We start from the raw sequence: 24,784 nt of genomic DNA on the forward strand, positions 1-24,784 counted from the left end.
TCTAAGGATCCTGGTTTGAGCCCCTGGCTCCCCACCTACAGGGGAGTCGCTTCACAAGCAGTGAAGCAGGTCTGCAGGTGTCTATCTTTCTCTCCCCCTCCTCTCTCCATTTCTCTGTCCTATCCAACAACAATGACTCAATAACAACAATAATAACTACAACAATAAAACAACAAGCACAACAAAAGGGAATAAATAAATAAATATATTTTTAAAAACTCTTCCAAAAGATTGAAGACACAGGAATACTCCTTTCCAGTTTCTATGAAACCAGCATCACTCTTATACCAAAAGTAGACAGGGACACAACAAAAAGGAAAATTACAGACCAATCTCTGATGAACATAGATGATAAAATATTGAACAAAATTCTAGCCAATTGGATACAGCAGTATATTAAAAAGATTGTTTTATAAGGATTTTATTTATTTATTTATTTATTTATGAGAAACATAGGAGGAAAGAGAACCAGACATAACTCTGGTACAATGTGCTGCTGAGCATTGAACTCAGGACCTCATGCTTGAGAGTCCGATGCTTTATCCACTGCACCACCTGCCGGACCACTTAAAAAGATTGTTCATCATGACCAAGTAGGATTTATGCCAGGGATGCAAGGTTGGTTTAATATACATAAATCAATCAACATGATCCACCATATCAGTGAAAGCAATGGGATGCATTGGGTCGACCTTCTCGTGGTGCATCCCGTGAGTACCCATTCATTGGGGAAACTGACGATCCTTCCTAGCCGACTGAATCCACATGGATCCCAGTCACTTTCAAAGCCAGCAACAAGCAGCTCCTGACAGCTTTCAACCTGACGCTGTTGACTGGCTACAGAAGAAGGGCAAACGCTAGAAGAAGAAGTGAAAGCAAGACCAAAAACCACACAGTTATATCAATAGATGCCAAGAAAGCCTTTGACAAAATTCAACATCCCTTTATGATCAAAATGCTACAAAAAACAGGAATAGATGGAAAATTCCTCAAGATAGTGGAGTGCATATACAACAACCCTACAGCCAATATCATACTCAGTGGTGAAAAACTGAAAGCATTCCCCTTCAGATCAGGTACTAGACAGGGCTTCCCACTATCACCATTACTATTCAACACAGTGTTAGAAGTTCTTGCCATGGTAATAAGGCAGGAGCAAGGAACTAAAGGATACAGATTGGCAGAGAAGAAGTCAAATTCATTATTTGCAGAAAATATGATAGTATACATAGAAAAACCTAAAGAGCCCAGTAGGAAGTTTTTGGAAATTATGAGACAATATAGTAAGGTGTCAGGCTACAAAATTAACATTCAAAAGCCACTGGCATTCCTCTATGCAAACACTAAGGTAGCAGAAGAAGAAATTCATAAATCAATTCCTTTTACTATATCAACAAAAACAATAAACTATCTAGTAATAAACTTAACAAAAGAAGTAGAAGACTTAATATACTAAAAATTATGAGTCACTATTCAAGGAAATAGAAAAAGACACAAAGAAGTGGAAAGATATTCCACGTTCATGGGTTAGAAGAAATAACATCATTAAAATGAATATACTACCCAGAGCCATATACAAATTTAATGCAATGCCCATCAAGATCCCAACCAACCTCTGGTGCCTCTGGTACAAAAATCTGTTGCAAAAAAATGGTGCTATCTCCTCACCGATTCCCTCCCCTTTTACATTTTTAAACTTTATGTTGAACTAATAGTCTCTCATAGAAGTCTCCAGAAGTACATGACCCTTAAACACATTAGGTCATGTGATAGCCAGTCACAGAAAAACGACACACACATATTCACACACAAAATAGGTGGGATGGAGTGGGAGATGGGGGAAATAGGAACTTACCATTTAATGGATACAGAGTTTCAGTTAGGGATAATTAAAAAGTCCTAGAGATTGATAGTAAGAATGGATGAACACTAATATGAATATAATTAATGCCACCAAACACTAAACATCGTTTTGTTATTTATTTATTTTTAATAGAGAGAGAGAGATAGAAGAGCACTAGTCAGCTCTGGCTTATGGTGATGCTGGATACTGCATTGGAATGGTAAATTTCAAAAACTTATTTAAAAGGTAAATTTTATCTTGTGCATATTTAGCACAGTAAAAAAAGACAAAACAAACAACAACAAAAAATAGTATAAAGAATTCTTGTGCAGTCTGTCACCTAATGATAACATTTTATGCAACCAACCACAGCAATTATCTAAACAAGGAAACTGGCACTGGGAGGAGACTATTCACTAAATATGGATCTTAAGGGCACAAGAAGATAGAACAATGTGTTTGAGCACAAGATGAGCATGCCTGATGGCCCAGGTTTGATCCCTGCCAGGGATCCCTAAGTTAAGCAATGCTCTGATCTCTCATCTCTTTCCTCCTCTCTGTCTGTCTGTCTGTCTGTCTGTCTCTCTCTGAAAAAATAACCTTTAAAAAAATAGACCTTGTGGGCTAGAAAGAGAACATAGTGGTTATGCAAAGATTTTCATGCCTTAAGCTCTGAGATCTCAGGTTCAATCCCCAGTACCACCATAAGTCAGAGCTGAGCATTGCTCTGGTAAAATAATAAGAAGAATAAGAATAAAATAAGTGAAATTTAAAAAATATATATCTCTTTTAGAGTTCACTTTTCCTATGAGTTCACAGTACATGTGGATGCATAGGTTTAGTTCTATGACTTGTATCACACATAAAGATGCGTGTGACACCCCCACTGTCAAGATACAGAGGGGTTCAGATGCCCATTTAGCAGATGAGGAAAGAGGCAAAGTAAAGTATCAAAAGTTGAATAACCAGTAGGTGGCAAGCCAGGTGGCAAATCAAGTATGAGTGGCTCTGAAGCTCACACCTCTTAGTCAATGACAGCTTTAAACATTTCCAGGGTGGGTGGGCAAAATAGTTCATGTGTGTGGCCCAGGAGGTGACAGAGTGGACCAAGTGATCGACTCTCAATCATGAGGTCCCAACTGCATTCCCCAGCATCACATGTGCCTGAGTGATGCTCTGGTGTTCTCATTCTCCATCTCTCCCCCTTCCTCTCCCTCTCTCTTATATATTGATAAATAAAAACATCTTTTAATATATATATAGTTCACTTGGATAGTGTGCTGCTTTGCCATGTGCAGGACTCTGGTTCAAGCCCAGCACCCACTGTATTAAAGAAAGTTACAATGCTGTGGTCTCAGGGTCACTGTCTCTCTCTCTCTTTCTGCTTCTGTTTCTCTCTGTATTTGAAAAAGTCATCCCAGAGTGGAGTTCCAGCAATAACATCAACAAAAAAATTTAATTAAACTTTTGCAGGATACTTTAGAGTATTATAGATAACTACTCAAGAAGTCTAGGGGCCAGGTGGTGGTACACCTGGTTAAGTGCTCACATTACAGTGTGCAAGGACCCAGGTTCAAACCCCTGGTCCCCACCTGCAAGGGGAAAGTTTCACGAGTGGTGAAACAGGGCTGCAGGCATCTGTTTCTCTCCCTCTCTACCTCCTCCCCCTCTCAATTTCTCTCTGTCTCTCTCCAATAGTAAATAAATTTAAAATATATATATATTTTAAATGTCTGTCCACTGGTACTCAGATTTATAGTACACAAAGCATCTCAGCAGTTAGCTGAAATTGGCTCAACTTCTGAATTACATACTGGGTCAGTTGGCATTTTCTAACTTAAAAAATAAGTTTAAAATTGCTATAAGACATACTGTCCCCATCAAAGAAAGAAAATAAGCCTTGATTTATAGAAATATGAACTGAGTATTTCCAAGATGATTTTTCATAACCCGCTTTATTTTTTTTAATTAATTGCTTGAGATTTATTGTACAGAGAGAGGGAAATCAAGAGGAATGAGGATATTAGAGATATTAGGATATAGAGAGAAAAACAGAAAGAAGCCTGCAGCTCTGCTTTAGCACTCATGAAGCTCTCTCCTTGCAGGTGGAAATAGGGGCCTTGTACCCAGGCTCTTGTGCATTGTAATATGTGCACTCAACTAAGTACACCACTGCCCAGCCCAACTTACTTTATTTCCTATCCTCAATAATATATTTAAATCACTGCCAGCTAAGCAGGTAAAACAGGCTCACTTTATGTCATCACCTTTTTTACCTCTCACTAAACAGATAATAATTGATAGTTACTAGAATATCCAAACAGTTTTACTGACAACAAAGTGGGGACTTTTTATTTGTTTATTTTTGCTAGGTTTTTTTTTTCCCAACCAGGGCTAACATTGGGCCTGGGGCCTGCATAGCTCCACCACTCCTATATAATTTTCTTCCTTATATTTTCTCTCCTTTCTTTTTTCTTTTTGTTGTTTTGAAAAGTGATGAGAAACAGAGAAAAGGAGAGACAACTGCCACACTGTTCTAATATCAAAGACCAGGATCTTGAACCCAGGTCTAGATATAGATAGATAAACAGATAGAGAGACAGATAGGCAGGCAGACACACAGATATATATGACATCAATACTCCTAAAACTCACCATCTAAGGTCATTTCTTTATATACCATATTCCATGAGACTTACAAATTAAGAGTAAAATGCAGACATTTTTAAGAACTGAAAATTCTAAATCACTGAAATAAGAATCTGACCTTGAAATCAAGTGTTTTTATTTTTTTTAAAAAAATCTATTTTCATTATCTTCTTTTTAATTTATTGGACAGAGACAGCTAGAAACTGAGAGGAAGGAGGAGGCAGAGGGGGAGAGAAACAGAGAGACACCTGCAGCATTGCTTCTTCACTAGGAAAGCTTTTCCCCCTGCAGGTGGGAATTGGGGGGCTTGAACCTGGGTCCCTGCATATTGTAACATGTGTGCTCAACCAGGTGTGCCACCACCTGGTCCCGGAATCGTTTTAAAATACAATGTTTCTTTTGGCTTATATACTAGAGTAGGAATGCACACAGTCTTAAAAACTAAAGAACCCTAAGACAGCAGGAACCTCACATCTCCACTATAGAGCCCATACTTCCCCCAGTCCTGGAACCCTTGGATAGGGCCCACTTTCCCGTATGCCTCTCCCAATCCATATCAAATAATATTGCATTCGCCGATCACAACCTAACCAACGCAACGATTGCCACCTCAACATGCTTCAGCTCAGACTGTGTCCAGAGACTTCAGGTGTGGAATGACAACCCTTCAGCTTCATTACTCGGGTGAGACCTTTCCTTTCATAGTATACTTTAATTTCATCTCAGGTGGTTCACTTTCTAACAAAGTCCCAAAACCTAGATATACACCAGTTTCTGTGAGAGAGAGCATATGTTCACACGTATCTATAAACTACTGCAAAATATATACCTGAAAGCAGAAGTACACTAGAGTTTGCAGTGAGTACCTCCCTAACACTTCCTCTCCACTATTCCAAGCTTTGGGTCCATGATTGCTCAACAATTTGTTTGGCTTCGTATGTTAACTCTCTTTTCAGTCACCAGGTTCCAGATGCCATCAGGATGCTGGCCAGGCTTCCCTGGATTGAAGACCCCACCAATGTGTCCTGGAGCTCAGCTTCCCCAGAGACACACCCTAATAGGGAAAGAGAGAGGCAGACTGGGAGTATGGACCGACCAGTCAATGCCCATGTTCAGTGAGGAAGCAATTACAGAAGCCAGACCTTCTCCCTTCTGCAACCCACAATGACCCTGGGTCCATGCTCCCAGAGGGATGGAGAATGGGAAAGCTATCATGGGAGGGGGGTGGGATATGGAGATTGGGTGGTGGGAATTGTGTGGAGTTGTACCCCTCCTACCCTATGGTTTTGTTAATTAATCCTTTCTTAAATTAAAAAAAAAATACAAAAATAAATAAATAAATAAATAAAAATTGTAAAAAAAAAAATTTAAATATAAAAATAAAAGAGGGGAAAGGGAGAACTACTCTCTGCCCTAATCTAACTTTCCAGCACTATTCTCAGCTCTGATACCATCTTCCCAGACAATATTTTTAGTCCACCTCTATGTTAGCTATCAAACTCAAGCAAAAATTACTAAAGTCATGGGCCCCTAGCAACATACCTAAAATAGACTTCCTCGCTTCTTTGCACCCCAAGATCCCTATTCTCATCTACTCTATTCCTAGTTTTTGGTTCCTGTTTATTAATCATTTTGTCCTGCCTTGTATCTTACCACTGTCTTTCAGTCACCAAGTTGCAGATGCTACCATGATTCCATCCTGACTTCCTTGGGCAGACAACCTCTCCAATGTATCCCAGAACCCTATCTCACCTCTCTAGAGCCCTACCCCATGAGGGAAAGACAGAAACAGGCTGGGGGTATAATTGACCTACCAACATCCATGTTCAGCAGAAAAGCAATTACAGAACCCAGAACTCTTACTTTCTGCACCCTATAAAGAATTATGTTCTTGGTCTAGGAGGTGGTGCAGTAGATAAAGCATTGGACTCTCTGGAATGAGGTCCTGAGTTCAATTCTTGGCAGCACATATACCAGAGTAATACCTGGTTCTTTCTCTCTTTCCTCCTTTCTCATTAATAAGTAAAATCTAAAAAAAAAAAAAATTATGGTCCATATTCCCAGAGGAGGAGAAATGTTAGGGGAAGATGACCAAAGGACTCTGAACTCCAATTCCATCAGGACCAGAGAGAGAAGAGGAAAAAGGAAGGACATTTTGAAGTAGCAATAGGTATAGGTATGACTTAGAAAAGAAGGAACCATATGAAAAATGGGCAATATATATGACTATAGATAAAGAAATAATAGTGAAACCATATATGACTTTGAAAGAACTACTACAATTTTTCAATGGAAGGAATGAGGACACAGAATTCTGGTGGTGGGAACAGTGTGGAATTATACCCGTCATCTCATAATTTTGTAAATGAATACTAAGTCACTAATGAAATTTTTAAACAAGAAAAAGTAATTTAAAGAGAGCGATATATTACGGTTTCATTCATATGTAGAAAATAAACAAAACAAAAACTAATTCTTTTTTATATTTATTTATTGATTTATTCCCTTTTGCTGCCCTTGTTGTTTTATTGTTGTAGTTACTATTGTTGTTATTATTGATGTTGTTTTTGTTGGATAGGACAGAGAGAAATCGAGAAAGGAGGGGAAGACAGGGAGAGAGAAAGACAGACACCTGCAGACCTGCTTCACCGCCTGTGAAGCGACTCCCCCGCAGGTGGGGAGCGAGGGGCTCGAACCAGGATCCTCACGCCGTATGACAAAGACCCAGGTTAAAGTCCCCAGTGTCCACCTGCAGGGAGGAAACTTCACAAGCAGTGAAGCAGTGTTGCAAGTGTCTTTCTCCCTCCTCTCTCCCCTTTCCCTCTCAATACTTCTGTCTCTATCCAAAATAACTAAACATACATTAAAATAAAATAAAAAATAAAAAACTAAGGCCAGGCAGTTGTGCACATGGTTGAGCACACATGTTACCATGCACAAGGACTCAGGTTCAATTCCCCTGTCCCCACTTGCACAGGGAGGAAGCTTCATGAGTGGTGAAGCAGTGCTACAGGTATCTCCCTTTCTCTCTCTCTCTCCGTTTCCTTCTCAATTTCTCTCAGTCCTATCAAATAAAAAAACAGAAAATAAATATTTTAAAGGTAAAAGTAAATAACTTACAGTGTGAATTACTCATAATTTTTATTATAGATGTATTTATTTATGGTAATCAGGAAGAGAACTTGGTATATCACATCATTATGGTACATGTGATGCCAGGGATCAAACTCAGGAATCGAGACTAACAGTCCAAATTTTTATCTAGTGCTCAACCTCTAGACCACTATAATTTATTTGCTTAGACTGAAATTTCAAGCACTGATTATTATTAAATAAATCAATGATACACATATCTATCACTGGACATTTATTTAATTCTGTCTAAATATTGACAAAATTATAACAGGGTCCAGGTAGCATCACACCTGGTTGAGCACATATAGTATAGTAAGCAAGGATTCAGGTTCAAGCCCACCTACAAAGGGACAGCTTCACAAATGGTAAAGCAGTGTTACAAGTGTCTCTCTGTTTCTACCCGTCTCTATCTCCTTGGCCCTCTTGATTTCTGGCTGTCTCTATCTAATAAATAAATTTGAAAAAAAAAGTTACAAGGGGCTAGGTGGTGGCACACCTGGTTGAGCTCATGTTACAATGCTCAAGGACCCGGGTTTGACCCCCAGTCCCCACCTGCAGGGGGAAAGCTTTGCAAGCGGTGAAGCAGGACTGCAAGTGTCTGTCTCTCTCCTTCTCTATCACCCCTGCCCTCTCAATTTCTGGCTGTCTCTATCCAATAAATAAAGCTTATTAAAAAATCTTTAAAAATTTGTTTCTAAAAAAAAAAAGCTAGAGGGAGTCGGGCGGTAGCACAGTGGGTTATGCGCACATGATGCAAAGCACAAGGACTAGTAAGGATCCTGGTTCAAGCCCCCGGCTCCCCACCTGCAAGAGAGTCACTTCACAGGCGGTGAAGCAGGTCTGCAGGTGTCTATCTTTCTCTCCTCCTCTCTGTCTTCCCCTCCTCTCTCCATTTCTCTCTGTCCTATCCAACAACGATGACATTAATAACTATAATAAAACAAGGGCAACAAAAGGGAATCAATAAATATTTTTAAAAAGAAAAAATTATAATATGGGACCAGGTGGTAGTACACACACCTAATTAAGCAAACACATTACAGTGCACAAGGACCTGGGTTCAAGCCCCCAGTCCCCATCTGTAGGGGGAGAGCTTCATGAGTGGTGAAGCTGTGCAGGTGTCTCTCTGTCTCTCTCCCTATTACCCTCTTCCCTCTCAAATTCTGGCTGTCCCTATCCAGTAAGTAAATAAAGATAATTATTTTTAATTATAACAGGGGTATAATAACTCCATGCCTTTCCCACCACCAGAGTTCTGTGTCCCCATTCCCTCCATTGGAAACTGCAGTAGTTCTTCCAAGATTGCAGATATGAGCTGCCTATTATTTTTGTAACTATCTACCTATATTCATATATTGTTGTGAGACAGAAAGGGTTTTGGGGATGTAATTAGCATATGGATGATGTCAGTCAATGAGCATAGTATGAATTTACACAGACCCATAAGGAATTGTGGGTCTGTCGTAACTGTTTTAAATACAAGCCTGCTAGAAACTGGGTCTCTCTTTTGCTCTTCCCTGGCTCCTTCGCTTCCTGCACAGCCTGGTGCTGCTCCACTCCCCAGGACCCACCATGGCTGTTCCTCCCAGGACTGTACACATGTAGCTCACCTTTGGTAAAACTACAGTAAAAGACTCATGCTTTTCTGCTCAAAAGGACTAGCCGATATCTGCTTCTTTACCTTACCTAAGAACTGTCATGTAATAAACCTTGATTTAAATCCACACCAAGCCATGCCTGTGAATTCTTCATTTTTTAGTTAGAATAATATATATTTGCCCATTTTTTTCTGGAGTTCAGAGTCATCTTCCCCTAACATTTAGACCTTAGAGAGTATGGACCGAAATTCTTTATGAGGTTCAGAAGGTGGGAGGTCTGGCTTCTATAATTGCTTCTATGCTACACAGGGACATGGGCAGGCCAATCCGTACTTCCAGCCTGTTTCTATCTTTCCGTAGTGGGGTAGGGCTCTGGAGAGGTAAGGATATGGGACACACTGGTGAGGTCATCTGCCCAGGGAACAGATCCCAATTCTTGAGACTGTTATTTGCCAAGCCCTTTAGAGATGCTTTTATCTCCATTATATAATTTAACCTTCTTAGTTATACTTTATGTAGATGAGAAAACCATCATTTAGATGGTTCACTCCACACTGAAGCCTAACTGTTTTAGGTAGTCCTCTTCCATCACAACTGCTGTCTCCCCAGAAAGGGGTTTTAACTGATTGCCAAACAGTGTAGTGAGGCATCTGAAGCAAACTTACAGGGGGGATTTAGGACACTTTTAAGTCCCAAAGGAAACATAGTAAAAGCAGTATGCTGAATGCTGCTTAACTGGAGGTGTTCCCAGTTTTGTCCTTAAAAATGACATCATATCTTGCAAAGCATGAGTTTTCAGGCATGGCTCTGATGAAGAAAGTATTGCAGAAAAAGTAATGGGGAGCAGGAAATGAGAGTGGCAACATCCAGTCTATTTCCAAAAATTGAGACTAGAGACACAGACAACCGTTTATAATTGTGGTTTTTTAAGAATTAAATGGCGGATAGGGGGAGACTGGTGGTGTACCTGGTAGAGTGCACACATTACTATGTGTTGAGGACCCAGGTTCAAGTCCCCAGTCCCCACAGGGGGAAGTTCTACCAGTGGTGGAGCAGTGCCACAGATGTCTCTCTGACCATATGTGTGTGTCTGTGTGTGTGTGTGTGTGTGTGTGTGTGTGTGTGTGTGTGTGTGTATGTGTGTGTGTCCCTTGCCCTCTTCATCCTCTTTCCCTTTCCATTTCTCTTAGTCCTTATTAAAATGTGTGTGTGTGTGTGTGTGTGTGTGTGTGTGTGTGTGTGTGTGTGTGTATGTGTATATGTCTGTGTGTGTGTGTCCAGGAGCAGTGGATTCAGACAGCAATAACACTAGTGGAGAAAAGGAAAAGGAGGAAGAAAGGAATATATATTTTCATAGTGTAGCATAGTAGTTATACAAAAACTTTCATGCCAGAGGTTCTGAGGCCCCAGGTTTAACACCTAGCATCACCATAAGCCAGAGCTGAGTAGTGCACGGTAAAAATAAATAAATAAATGTGTGAAATAAAGGACCAGAGCACCAGGTCAGCAATAGAGCACCTGCCTTATTTGCGTGAGTCCCTGGATTTATCCCCCAGTGCCACATGAAAGCAACATAGATTTTTTTTTTTAATTAGACTCTATGGAAAATGAATGCTTTCTGCATAGGTTCTCTTTTACTCTACCTCAATCACTCATAAAGGGGAAAATTAAGTTAAAAAAATACTGGACCAGAAGGTGGCTTAGCAGTAGAGCACACACATGAGATTCTGAGTTCAAGCACCAGCATAAAAAAAAAGGGGGGCAGGCTGATAAGCTCAGCTATTACAATGCACAAGGACCCAGGGCCAAATCCCTGGTCCCCACCTGCAGGGAGGAAGCTTCATGAACTGTGAAGCAGTGCTGCAGGTATTTCTTTCTCTCTCCTTCACTATCTTCTTCCCTCTTGATTTCTCTCTGTCCTTATCCAATAAATAAATATAATATTTTTTTAAAATGAAATAAATATATTTTTCTCTTAAAAAATAATTAGAAACAAAATCCACAACACAAACAAAATAACCAGGAAGAGAAGAATCTGAACTAAAACCATTTCTGAAAGTCCCTCCCAGTTGACTTAATCCTCCAAATCCTATACAATGTCCCCTGCAAAAAAATTGCATTTAGCCACAGAATGTGACCTCAGATCTACAGGGATGCAGAGGTCACATAGGCTCCTAAGCTAAATATGGGCCCCAGATCACGTCAAATCGATGGGGTTTACAATCAACAATATTTATACCCCTTTCCCATATTAGGTGTCATCAGAGTCTAGTGTGCCAGTATGCCAGGATAGCTTTGCAGCGGGAGACAGATAACCAGGGACACATAGCTGAGCGGAGAAGCTATATTTCTTTATTCACAAGCGAAGGGTTCAAAAAACTAATCTAATCTAATCACAACCCAAATCTGTCCTGCATCCTTCTCCTCCAGCAGCAGTCAGGAACCCAGGAAGTACATATGATAGGGGGCAGGGAGAAGGAAGAAGCTCTGAACTAGCAAGGACTAAACTAAAATCTCCCTGAGGCAGGGGGAGTGAGACCAAACCAATGTAACAGAATGACCATGTAAACAGACCACAATGTCAAGCAATGTAACAGAAGGGATCCCAGAAACAGAAATAGAAGCATACCAACAATTAGGGAGCTACTCTCTTCCCTTATCTAGCTGGAATGTTTCTGGTCCTTTTTCCAGCCATGACATCATCTCCCCAGACAACTTAGATCCACCTGCATATCAGATTTCAGGCTCAGGGCAAAAAAGAAAAGAAAAAAAAAACTAGTATAGCCACAGGCCCTTTGGAATAGAACTAAAATATGCCTACTAGCTATCTACAAAATGGAGGACCCCCCCCCCCCAACTCTTCATCTGCACTATTCCAGCCTTTAGATCCATGATTGGTCAACAATTTGTTTGACTTTGTATGTTAACTCTCTTTTCAACCACCAGGTTACGGATGCTAGCATGATGCCAAACAGACTTCCCTTGACAGACAACCCTACTAATGTGTCCTGGAGCTCCACTTCCACAAAGCCCCTCCCCACTAGGGAAAAAGAGAGACAGGCTGGGAGTATGGATTGACCTGTCAATGCCCATGTTCAGCGGGGAAGCAATTACAGAAGCGAGACCTTCAACCTTCTGCATCTCATAATGACCTTGTGTCCACACTCCCAGAGGGTTAAAGAATAGGAAAGCTAAAGGGAGTCGGGCAGTAGTGCAGCGGGTTAAGTGCAAGTGGAGCAAAGCACAAGGACAGGAATAAGAATTCCGGTTTGATTTTGTCAAAGGCTTTCTCTGCATCTATTGATATGACCATGTGGTTTTTGGTCTTGCTTTTGTTGATGTGGTGGATTACATTGATTGATTTACGTATATTAAACCAACCTTGCATGCCTGGGATAAACCCCACTTGGTCATGATGAACAATTTTTTTGATATACTGCTGTATCCGGTTGGCTAGAATTTTGTTCAATATTTTCGCATCTATGTTCATCAGAGATATTGGTCTGTAGTTTTCTTTTTTGTTTGTGTCCCTGTCTGCTTTTGGTATCAGGGTGATGTTGGCTTCATAGAAGCTGGAAGGGATTATTCCAGTGTCTTCAATCTTCTGGAAGACTTTTAAAAGTAGAGGTATTAGTTCTTCTTTGAAAGTTTTGTAGAATTCATTTGTAAAACCATCTGGTCCAGGACTTTTATTTTTGGGAAGATTTTTGATAACTGTTTCAATTTCATTAGCTGTGATGGGCCTGTTCATGTTATCCACTTCCTCTTTACTTAGTTTTGGAAGTTGGTAGGTATATAGGAAATCATTCATTTCTTCCAGGTTCTCTAACTTGGTGGCATATAGTTGTTCATAGAAGCCTCGCATGATATGTTGAATTTCTGCGGTGTCTGTTGTGATATCTCCTCTTTCATTTACTATCCGATTTATTTGGGTCTTCTCCCTTTTTTGTTTTGTGAGTCTGGCTAAAGGTTTGTCGATTTTGTTTACTCTTTCGAAGAACCAACATTTACTTTCATTGATCTTTTGTATGGTTTTCCTATTCTCAATGTTATTTATTTCTGCCCTAACTTTAGTAATTTCTGTCCTTCTGGTTGCTTTAGGGTTCCTTTGTTGTTCTTCTTCTAGGTCTTTAAGATGTGCAATCAGGCTGTTTATTTGTGCCTTTTCTTGTTTCCTAATGTGTGCTTGTATAGCTATGAACTTCCCTCTTAGGACTGCTTTAGCTGTGTCCCAAATATTGTGATAGCTTGTGTCTTCATTTTCATTGAACTCTCGAAACATTTTGATTTCTTCCTTGATTTCCTCTTTGACCCAAAAGTTGTTAAGAAGTGTACTGTTGAGCTTCCACATTTTGGCACTGTTACTAATCTTTTGTTGATTGTTAAGTGTTAGTTTAATTCCACTGTGGTCTGAGAAGATGCTTGGGATGATTTCAGTGCTCTTGAATAGGCTGACAAAATACAACAACACCCCTTTATGATCAAAACACTACAAAAAATAGGAATAGATGGAAAATTCCTGAAGATAGTGGAGTCTATATATAGCAAACCTACAGCCAACATCATACTCAATGGTGAAAAACTGGAAGCATTTCCACTCAGATCAGGTACTAGACAGGGCTGCCCACTATCACCATTACTATTCAACATAGTGTTGGAAGTTCTTGCCATAGCAATCAGGCAGGAGCAAGGAATTAAAGGAATACAGACTGGAAGAGAAGAAGTCAAACTCTCCTTATTTGCAGATGACATGATAGTATACATGGAAAAACCTAAGGAATCTAGCAAGAAGCTTTTGGAAATCATCAGGCAATACAGTAATGTGTCAGGCTATAAAATTAACATTCAAAAGTCAGTGACATTCCTCTATGCAAACACTAAGTTAGAAGAAATTGAAATCCAGAAATCAGTTCCTTTTTCTATAGCAACAAAAACAATAAAATATCTAGGAATAAACCTAACCAAAGAAGTGAAAGACTTTATACTGAAAATTATGAGTCACTACTCAAAGAAATTGAAAAAGACACAAAGAAGTGGAAAGATATTCCATGTTCATGGGTTGGAAGAATTAACATAATCAAAATGAATATATTACCCAGAGCCATCTACAAATTTAATGCTATCCCCATCAAGATCCCAAGCACATTTTTTAGGAGAATAGAAAAAATGCTACAAATGTTTATCTGGAACCAGAAAAGACCTAGAATTGCCAAAACAATCTTGAGAAAAAAGAACAGAACCGGAGGCATCACACTGCCAGATCTCAAACTATATTATAGGGCCATTGTCATCAAAACTGCTTGGTACTGGAACATGAACAGACACACTGACCAGTGGAATAGAATTGAGAGTCCAGAAATGAGGCCCCACACCTATGGACATCTAATCTTTGACAAAGGGGCCCAGACTATTATATGGGGGAAGCAGAGTCTCTTCAACAAATGGTGTTGGAAACAATGGGTTGAAACATGCAGAAGAATGAAGCTGAATCACTGTATTTCACCAAATACAAAAGTAAATTCCAAGTGGATCAAGGACTTGGATGTTAGACCAGAAACTATCAGATACTTAGAGGAAAATATTGGCAGAACTTTTTTCCGCATAAATTTTAAAGACATTTTCAATGAAACGAATCCAATTACAAGGAAGACTAAGGCAAGTATAAACCTATGGGACTACATCAAATTAAAAAGCTTCTTCACAGCAAAAGAAACCACTACCCAAACCAAGAGACCCCTCACAGAATGGGAGAAGATCTTTACATGCCATACATCACATAAGAGTTTAATAACCAACATATATAAAAAGCTTACCAGACTCAACAACAAGACAACAAATAACCCCATCCAAAAATGGGGGGAGGACATGGACAGAATATTCACCACAGAAGAGATCCAAAAGGCCGAGAAACACATGAAGAAATGCTCCAAGTCTCTGATTGTCAGAGAAATGCAAATAAAGACAACAATGAGATATCACTTCACTCCTGTGAGAATGTCACACATCAGAAAAGGTAACAGCAGCAAATGCTGGAGAGGGTGTGGGGTCAAAGGAACCCTCCTGCACTGCTGGTGGGAATGTCAATTGGTCCAGCCTCTGTGGAGAACAGTCTGGAGAACTCTCAGAAGGCTAGAAATGGACCTACCCTATGACCCTGCAATTCCCCTCCTGGGGATATATCCTAAGGAACCCAACACATCCATCCAAAAAGATCTGTGTACACATATGTTCTTGGCAGCACAATTTGTAATAGCCAAAACCTGGAAGCAACCCAGGTGTCCAACAACAGATGAGTGGCTGAGCAAGTTGTGGTATATATACACAATGGAATACTACTCAGCTGTAAAAAATGGTGACTTCACTGTTTTCAGCCGATCTTGGATGGACCTTGAAAAAATCATGTTGAGTGAAATAAGTCAGAAACAGAAGGATGAATATGGGATGATCTCACTCTCAGGCCGAAGTTGAAAAACAAGATTAGAAAAGAAAACACAAGTCGAACCTGAAATGGAATTGGAGTATTACACCAAAGTAAAAGACTCTGGGGTGGGTGGGTGGGTGGGGAGAATACAGGTCCATGAAAAATGATGAATGAAATAGTGGGGGTTGTATTGCTAAATGGGAATCTGGGGAATGTTATGCATGTAAAAAAAAAAAAAAAAGAAGTAGAAATGCAAAGCAGAAATTGACTGAGTTTGGAGTATGGCACCAAAGTAAGAAAGCAGAAGTACACTAGAGTTTGCAGTGAGTACCTCCCTAATACTTCCTCTCCACTTTTCCAAGCTTTGGGTCCATGATTGCTCAACAATTTGTTTGGCTTTGTATGTTAACTCTCTTTTCAGTCACCAGGTTCCAGGTGTCATCAGGATGCCGGCCAGACTTCCCTGGATTGAAGACACCACCAATGTGTCCTGGAGCTCAGCTTCCCCAGAGACCCATCCTACTAGGGAAAGAGAGAGGCAGACTGGGAGTATGGACCGACCAGTCAACGCCCATGTTCAGCGAGGAAGCAATTACAGAAGCCAGACCTTCTACCTTCTGCAACCCTCAATGACCCTGGGTCCATGCTCCCAGAGGGATAGAGAATGGGAAAGCTATCGGGGGAGGGGGTGGGATATGGAGATTGGGCGGTGGGAATTGTGTGGAGTTGTACCCCTCCTACCCTATGGTTTTGTTAATTAATCCTTTCTTTAATAAAATAAATAAATAAAAAAAGAATTCCGGTTTGAGCCCCCGGCTCCCCACCTGCAGGCAGTGAAGCAGGTCTGCAGGTGTCTATTTTTCTCTCCCCCTCTCTGTCTTCCCCTCCTCTCTCCATTTCTCTCTGTCCTATCTAACAACGAAGACAACAATAGTAACTACAACAATAAAAAGAAACAAGGACAACAAAAGGAAAGAAAGAATAGGAAAGCTATCAGGGGAGGGGATGGGATATAGAGTTCTGGTGGTGGGAATCTGTGGAGTTGTACCCCTCTTATCCTATGGTTTAGTCAATGTTTCCTTTTCATAAATAAAATTTTTATTTATTTATTTATTTATTTATTTTACCAGAGCACTGTTCGGCTCTGGTTTATGGTGGTGTGGGGGATTGAACCTGGGACTTCAAAGCCTCAGGCATGAGAGTCTGTTTGCATAACCATTATGCTATCTACCCTCCGCCCAATAAAAAAAAAATTCATTTAGAAAAAGGTTTCTGAAACACTTGTAGGCAAATTACTATTTTTCTAGTTCTAAGGGACTCAGGCAAAGCTTTTTAAAATTACAGCCTCCAAGCTATGTTGGAAGACATGGGCTCCCCCCCACACACACACAGAGGACACACCCAGAGAGCCTGTGCCAAGGACAGGAGGTGGGAACCCTCAGCAAAACAGCTCTCTCCCAGCAACAGCAGCATTTTTGTGGCTTGCATCCTACTCTCAAGAGCCTACTTTTAAGTTCAATAGGAATGTTTTAGACTGGAGTGGCTCACTTGGGTCATTCGAAGCTTTGCCATGTGCATGACTTAGGTCCAGACCTGGCCCCGGAAACACTGAAGAAAGCTTTGGTGCTGTGGTGTTGGTCTCTTCCCTCCTCAACCCCGTTCCCCCTCCCTCCCCCTCTCCCCCTCCTACTCCCTCTCTGTCTTTATCTAGAGGGGGAGAGGAATAAGGAGTAGAAGAAAGAATGTTTCAGGTTATTGTAGAAACAATGATTTGGGGCGGGGTGAGGGCAGGTAGATATCATAATGGTTTTGCAAAGAGACTTTCATACCTCTAAAATCCCAGGTTCAATCCCCCACACTACCATAAACTAGAGATGAGCAGTGCTATGGTAAAAAATAAATAAATAAATAAATAAATAAATAAATAAATAAATAAATATAGAATCAGTTGTTTGAAAACTTCCTCTCCACAGCGGTTTTGTTTGTTTGTTTGTTTTTGTTTGCCTCCACTGTTAACACTGGGGCTCAGTGCCAGCATTACGAATCCACTGCTCCTGGTGGCCTTTTTTCTTTTCTATTTCCTTTTTTTTTTTTAATTGGATAGGACAGAGAGAAATTGAGACAGAAATAGGAGCTAGGGAGAGAGAAAGAGAGACACCTGCAGACCTGCTTCACCACCCGTGAAGCATCTCCCCTCCCTGTAGTTGTGGAGCCAGAGACTCCAACCAGTATCCTTGTGCAAGTCTTAGCACTTAGTAATATGTGCACTTAACCAGATGTGCCACCACCAGGCCCCCTCACAGCATTTTTCACATAAGCTATTACATGCAAAAAGCAAGGAGGAAATGAACACAAAATCCAGACTAGTGAGAGTTCCTTTGGGATTGGGGAGCAGGGGTTTGAAATGAGTGCCACAGGGAGGGAGTATGATGGGGCTTTAAGGTCTTAGGGATGCTGGATCTCTTCAGCTGGATGATGGGGATTTGTGTGTGTTCTAGTCTTACTCTCTAAATTGTCCCTCTCAATTTTCCATTTCCTGCATGGGGATTGAACCAGAATTTCTAGTGCCAGGGAAGTGAACCCTGTCTCTAAGCCAATTTGGCTCACAAAGTTGTCTGCTTTGACTTGAAGTACAGTAGTCCCCCTTAACCATGAGAGACACACTCCAAGATCTACAGAAGAGGCCTGAAACCACTGAGAGAATATATGTATCGATATGCTTTTTTTTCTATATGTACATAGCCAGGATGAAGTTTCATGTGTAAGGCACAGTAAGAGGTTAACATCAATATAATATAACAGAATAGGCTAACAATACATTGTAATAAAAATTATGTGGGACTAGGTGATAGTACAGTTGGGCACCCATATCACCATGCACAGGAAAGGGATTCAAACTCCCATCCCCACCTGCAAGAGGGGTGGGGAACAGGGGAATCTTCATAAGCAGTGAAGTAGGTCTACAGGTCTCTTTCCTCCTCCCTCTCTCTTTCTCTCCTCCTCCCCTCTGAATTTTCTCTTTGTCCTATTAGATAAAAAGAAAGGAAAAAATTACCACCAGGAGTCACTGGAGCCCCAGCAACAACCCTGGTGGCAAATAAATAAATGTTATGTGAAGGTAGTCTCTCTCAAAATACCTTGCTATAGGTAATATCTGAAGTTCAGTCCAGAATTGACCACGAGTAACTGGAACTGCAGAAAGCAAAAAAAAAAAAAAAGGGGGGGGGGTAGGTAGGTATGGGAGATAACATAATGGTTATGTAAAAATATTTTCATGCCTGAGACCCTAAAGTCCCACATTTAATCCCTCACGCCACCATAAACCACAGTTGAGCTGTGCTCTGGTCTATCTATCCCTTTGTATTTCTTTCATTAAAATAAAACAAATATATATTTTAAAAAGAATAAGAAGAAAACAAAAAGAAGGGCTGGCAGCTCACTTTAATAGTGCTCTGCTCTGATGGCCACCACCACTAGATAAATGACAAAGAGATGAACATTTCTATATGACTCTTGGTTTCTACCTCAACATTTTCTGGCTTCTTTTATTTCTATTCACTCTTCAGTTCTCCCCTCCTCCATCTGTGACCTAATACCCAGAGAATGCTTCCAATTTTAATTTATAATCTAAGAAAAAAAAATCAAAACAAAACAAAGCACTACAGGAACAAAGAAGGTGGTCAGAGGTACAATGGCTGCTTGCATAGGCAACCACAGCCCAGAGTTCCATTCCCACCACTGCTTAAGACCAGGTTCTGGTCTGTTTCTGTCTCTCTCATAGTAATAATAATAGCAATAGCAGTAACAATAAAATTCTTTCTTTGTCAAATGTTAACCTAAGAATGACGGAAGTTAAGCTTGTCCCACCCGCAGCAGCAGGAACAAGTTGCTATGGTTGTTCTAAGAATGATTAGTACATGGAGGCCACTATGAATTCAGGTGTGTATGTCTGCATGGCCCAAGTTCTTCCCACTCACAGGGGCCTGGCAGACGTGACCTAAACTCGAGCATCACCAGCCAACAGGTCCTGCGAAAGAATGCTTAAGAGGACCAGGCCAACCATTTCCACTTGCAACACTGCATCCAGTGTCCACAACTATGGATGACACAGCCCACGTACAGGTCTAAAAGCTGAGGTCTGAAGAAATGGAGTGTGCAAAGTCACACATCAAATGGAGTGGTGGCATCAAAATTCAATCTAGGAGCACCCAAAGGTCTCAGTCATTCCCTGAAGCATCTCCCAGCACTTTGAGGAAAACATTCTGGTGTAGCTTTAGGAAATTCAAGACCTCCGCAGGTCACAAATGATGCTCCCATCTCCCATCCGCCCCCTGAAAGCACCAGACTTAAAATGTCCAAAGCCAAGTGGCAAACCAGACAGCCTGCGGGGAGCTGCCACTTGCTCACAACTCTTTACAATGCTTCACTGCAGACAGAGCCAATCTCTTGGAAGAAAAAAACAAAACATACAAAACAAACAAACAAACAAAAAACAGGCCTGACGCTCCCACGCCTGCACCCCTAGCAGTTTTGGGGAATGGAGTGTACGGAGGTAGGGGCAGGGCAGGCTGCTGGCGCCGCACAGTCCAGCCCAGTCACTCGAGGCCGGCCCTCAGGCCCAGGGACGCGCGGGGACAGAGGGGGGCCTCTTCCAGCCTGCAAGCCGCGAAATACAACTGCCGACCCCCTACCCCAACCCCACCACCACTTTCTTTAAACTCCTTGAGTTCACGGGGGGAGGGAGGATGGGGGAGGGGATCCCCAGAAAGTTCTCTATCCTCTCCCCAAGTTCTAGATTCTAAGGACGCAACAGAGGCAAAGTGATAAAAGAATCGCCCCAGGAGGACACCCACACCCCTCGCCTTGGCTTCCCAGGAGGCCGCCAGCAAAGGAGGGGTGGTGGGGTGCCTGGGTCTCCTCTCCTAGCCGACTGGGAATCTAGGGGCCACCACGGGAGGTGCACCCCACCTGACGGCGTACCCCCTCCCACCCCCAGGATCCCAGATCTCCCGGCAACTGAGATAAGGGTCCCCGTGTAGGTCTCAGCGTACCTTCCTCTCGTGAGCCCGCCGGCCGTCCTCGCCGCAGGGACCGATGTCGGCTGCAGGGTCTGGGGGCGCGGGGAGACGGTGGGAATGCGCTCCCGTTGGCTCCCGCGGCCCCTGGGCCTCGGCGCCGCCCAGCGCCGCGCTCCAGCCACCGCTCGCCCCGCTGCGCTCCCCGCGCCCGCAGGTTACCTGTGGCCCTACCCGCCAAGCCAGCCGCCCGCACCGCCGGCCGCCCCGCCCAGTCCTGCCTGCACTCCGCTCCTCGATGGGGCCTCAGCGCCCCGCAGCGGCCGGCCGGGGCACGGCGGGCTGGGGGTGGGGGACGGAGCTGCTTCCCCACCCTCCACCCCCCCACCCCCCAAGCAGGCCCAGGGGTTGGTTGGCCGCGGCCCCCCAGCTGGGGCGGCTGTCACTTGTGAACTAGCAGGAGAAACCGCTTTCTGAAGAGCGGGAGGAAAGGGGGGAGGGGGGGTTACAGAGGACTGAGGGGCTCCAGGCCGGCGTTGCCAGGAGGCTTCTTGGAAGCAGAGGGGAACTGGGAGGAGAAATTCGCTCCCAGGCCTTGGCCAAAGTGAATTTTTCAATGCACACGTAGTTCGCTTAACAAGGGCCGCTCAGTGGAAGCTGGCAATCATGCTAATTGATCCAGGTTCATTAAAGAGGAAAGGAGCCTTTATTCCAAACAGTTTGTCTGGAAGCTTTGTGGGAACCACCCTATAAGAAACAGGCAAAAGCATCTAGAAGTCCTGGCTCTTGCATTCAGATCACGCTTTGCAGACCATTAACTCTGTCTGGGTTTTGTTTGGTTTTCACAGTTACTTCCACAGGACTAAGAAGAATTCCCCCAGACCCCTAGTTAATGGGTTTATGGATGAATGGGATCTCATTCGACCCTTTAAGATTTCTTTCTTTATATGAGAGAGAGAGACGGAGAGGGAGAGGGGGAAGGGGAGGGGGAGGGGAGGGGAGGGGAGGGGGAGGGGAGGAGGAGGGGAGGCGCACTGCTCAGCTCTGGCTTATGGTGTTCCCTGAAATTGAACCTAGCGCCTCTGGGGCCTTGGGCATGCAAGTCTGATGGATACATTGCCACTGTACTATCTCCCCAGCCCACTCCAGCCCTTTGAAAGGCATGTTAGAGAATTGAAAGGGAAAGAAGAATTCTAGAATGAATTTCAGTTTCACTTGAGGTTTGGAGCAAGTTTATTCTGAACCTAATTTTTCTTATCACCCCTCAAATAAGTCTGATGTCCATAGGGAAGGGAGGAGAAGAATGTTTATCATCTCCTTATTCATGTCTTTTATTTTACTCTGTTTATTATTTTTATTTAGTAGAGGCAGAGAGTGAAAGAGACCACAGGAACAAAGCTTCCTTCAATCTAGTGAAGGTGGAGCTATTTCACTGACTGATTTCACTGACTCACTTCTTTCTCTTAAAATTCTCTCTCTCTCTCTCTGGCAGTACTAAGCAGGAGAAATCAAAATAGCCCTAGTCACATCAGGGCTTGAAATTCCCATATTCAGAAAATTTCCCCCATTCGATAGCCATAGCTGCAGATTTATGAGTTTTAATTATTTATTTATTTATTTAAGCATGAGGGAGAGGGAGAGGGAGAGAGAGAACTAGGAAATCATTCTGGCATATTCCATACCAGGGACTGAACTCAGGACCTCATGCTTAAGAGTCCAACACTCTGTGGCGCAAAGAGCAAGGACTGGCTAAAAATCCCAGTTTGAGCCCTGGCTCTCCACCTGCAGGGGAGTTGCTTCACAGGCAGTGAAGCAGGTCTGCAGGTGTCTATCTTTCTTTCCCCCTCTCTGTCTTCCCCTCCTCTCTACATTTCTCTCTGTCCTATCTAACAACAATGACATCAATAACAACAACTACAACAATAAAAAAAAACAAGGGTGTGGTCCGGGAGGTGGCACAGCGATAAAGCTTTGGACTCTCAAGCATAAGGTCCTGAGTTTGATCCCCGGCAGTACACATGCCAGAGTAATGTCTGGTTCTTTCTCTCTCTCTCCTGTCTTTCTCATAAATAAATTAAAAAAATTTTTTTTAAAAAAAGGGCAACACAATGGGAAAAAAAAGAGTCCAACACTGTATCTGCACCACCTCCCTGGCCACCATAGCTGTAGTTTGATTTGCCAGTGTATGAACTCTCTCTCTCTTTTACAATTACAAGTTTTTTATTTATTATCTTTATTTATTGGATAGAGACAGCCAGAAGTTGAGAGGGAAGGAGGTGATAGAGACAGAGAGACACCTGCTGCCCTGCTTCATCACTCGCAAAGCTTTCCCCTTGCAGGTGGAGAACAGGGATAGAGACACCTGTAGCCCTGCTTCATCACTCACAAAACCTTCCCCTTGTAGGTGGGGACTGGGGGCTTGAACTCAGATCCTTGCACATTGTAACATGTGTGTTCAACCAGGTGCACTACCGCCTGGCCCTGTGAACTCTCTCTCTCTCTCTCTCTCATATTCTTTCTCCTTCTCCAGATTCTTCCACCCCCAACTCCCTGTGACTCTCCACCTAAAGCTATTAAAACAAATCTCCTTTTCCTGCCCATCAGTAGGACTGGATTTCTCCCCAGACTGGTCACCCTTTACCTTGAGTTTCAGGTAAACCTCATCAGAGTTAATGTATGGATGCATGACCTTTAAATCTAATCATTTTTTCCCTAGACTTGTCTAAATTAAAGACATGTCCTTGCTTGTCCCTTAAATAAAATTCCAGAGAAACAGAGCATTCTGTTCTTCTGGGAACTCTTATAACATCACTGTAAAGTCACAAGGAGGCAATGTTTTAAGTTACATTTGTGAGCAATCACACATTAATTCTACTGAAATGATCAGAAAGCCCAAGCCTACCGCAGGATATACGACTCTCCTGGGAGCTGACGGGGCTGCAGATGTCCATTGAGTTTGATTCATAGAAATTTCTGGCAGGGAGATAGTCCAGACAAACAGTGGGGAGAAGCTGGCTGAGCTTGCTCTTGTCCAAGTGGACACAATATTTAGGCAACTAATGAAACAGGATTCCTTTTCTTTGGCTTGACTTTTTAAATTTATTTTGTTCTGTGTTTTTGCTCTTTAAACTAATTTATTATTTTTATATTGTTTATTTCAGATAAGAACAGAAATTGAGAGAAAAAGAGGAAACAAAGAGGGAGAGAGATAGCTACAGCACTCCTTCTCTGCTTATAAAGTTTCCCCCCCTGCAAGTATGAACCAGTGGTTTGAACCTGGGTTCTTGTGCACTCAACCAAGTAGCCAGTCCTGTTTGTGCTTAATTTTAAATTCACTTTATTGGGAGAATATATATATACTTCTAGGTTTATCGCTGGGGCTCCATGCTGGTACTATGATTCTACTGTTCCTGGAGGCCATTTTTATTTTTATTAGATAGGATAGAAAGAAACTGAGTGGGGCAGGGAGATAGAGAGGGAGAGGGACACCTGCTGATCTGCTTCACGACTTGTGACACCCCTTCAGGTGGGGTGCTGGGGGCTTGAACCAGTATTTTCTTTCTTTTTTCTTTCCTTTTTTTCTTTTCTTTTCTTTCCTTTTCTTTTTTTAACCAGAGCACTGCTTAGCTCTGGCTTGTGGTGGTCAGGGAACTGAACCTGGGACTTTGGAGACTCAGTTATGGCAGCCTGTTTGCATAACCGTTATGCTACCTACCCCTGCCCTATTTTTCATTTTCTTTTATTTTTCTGATGCAGAGAATTGAGAGACAGTGAGAGGAACCAGAACATGGAAGTGTTCTACAATGCAGTGAGAGTTGGCCTAGAACTTGGGCTGCATACATAGCAAAGCAGTATACAATCCAAGTGAGCTCTTTCATCAGTCCACAGTCTCCTTTTTTAAAGAGTTATTTTATTTATAAAAGAGAGAGAACCAGAGCACCACTGGCATAAATGAGGCCAGGGACTGGACTCAGGACCTCAAGTTTGTTAATCTGGTGCTCTAGCCATTGTGTCATCTCCCAGACCACATGTCTTTCCATGATGGGTATCTGCACTTTATACCCACTACCCAGTTGACAAATTCCTTTACCTTAGTGCTCTGGGACTTGAAACTCTAAACTCT

At 42.2% G+C, this 24,784-nt stretch overlaps 1 protein-coding gene across 2 annotated transcripts in view; it reads right to left on the reverse strand.

The window, feature by feature from the left end:
* LOC132532417 (ankyrin repeat domain-containing protein 6-like) overlaps window positions 1–20,943 on the reverse strand; it is a 216,900-nt gene extending 195,957 nt beyond the window's left edge. The window contains exon 1 of one of the 2 annotated variants that reach the window (XM_060205493.1): window positions 20,698–20,942. The gene's annotated coding sequence lies outside the window, so the exon portion shown is untranslated. Of the gene's footprint in view, window positions 1–20,697 lie in introns of both variants that reach the window. The other variant, XM_060205494.1, reaches the window with a different exon arrangement.
* Between the last annotated feature and the right edge of the window lie 3,841 nt (window positions 20,944–24,784).

This window comes from Erinaceus europaeus, chromosome 13 (assembly GCF_950295315.1).
Source record: "Erinaceus europaeus chromosome 13, mEriEur2.1, whole genome shotgun sequence".
Lineage (NCBI taxonomy): Eukaryota > Metazoa > Chordata > Mammalia > Eulipotyphla > Erinaceidae > Erinaceus > Erinaceus europaeus.